Below are 1,026 nucleotides of genomic sequence, written 5' to 3' on the forward strand. Positions count from 1 at the left end.
CCTTCCTGCACAGCCCACACAAATTCCGCGAACTGAAAGGGTATATTTGATCAAATGTCGCGTTATACATAATGGAGCTTTATTTAAATACCGGGTACTTGTAATTTATGTACATATACTGACTTTGAATATATTATCATATTGGTCACTTACGCACGGCTAGTAATCACAGAATCCTGAGTCCCACTGGTATATTTGTAGCTGTAGAAAAATCTCCACCAAGATGTACAGAACAGTGAAATATATTCGNGAAACCAGCGTCCATGAAGTAATTAATCAAGTATATTATTAGGATATTCTGCTGAGAGACATTGTCAATGACGTATATAAAAAGGAAGACTGAATGCAAGGCCCGGAAATGTGATTGTGCCAGTCTGGTGTCTGTGCATATTGGTAAAGTTATTTCTTTTTCAAATACATTTGACACATCAGCTCTGTAAATATCTAGCTAAATACATGTATCATCGATTTAAAATATAGCACATTATGTTGTATGTTGGTATTGCTCCTGTAGATCTTTTTTATCGTTACATGTTAAATGTTCATCACACCTACAGTTCTCCTGTCTATACAGTGATACTATAAAAAAAACGTTTAATGATAATATAACATGCAGTGAAACCCTGAGAGATGAGCGTAATTGGACATGTTAAGACAGTTCAGTAAATATGTAAAATAACAGATGTTTATCAATCTCAACACAAATACAATAGATTTATGTCATTTTCATGTTTAAAGGGCACATGGTAAATGGACTCCGTCGGGGATCAACCAAGGTGATACTATTTTCTTACATACCTTGTTTTTGAGAGGTAAAACAGCGTCATTTAGTAATGCAAGATACGTGAACATGCATGCCCGTCAAAGTCGTGACGAGCTTTGGGAAGCTGGTGATTGTTTGTTGTTTCCCCTGCTTTTTCGTTTCCTTTGTCAACAAGGAAAACGCCCCGGTTCCTTTCATGAATTAATCGTCTTTGATGTTGTTGAGGTCATCCTGGTTTTCGTTTTAACGGGCTGGGAGAAGGC

The sequence above is a fragment of the Mizuhopecten yessoensis genome, unplaced genomic scaffold (assembly GCF_002113885.1).
Source record: "Mizuhopecten yessoensis strain PY_sf001 unplaced genomic scaffold, ASM211388v2 scaffold5637, whole genome shotgun sequence".
Taxonomy (NCBI): domain Eukaryota; kingdom Metazoa; phylum Mollusca; class Bivalvia; order Pectinida; family Pectinidae; genus Mizuhopecten; species Mizuhopecten yessoensis.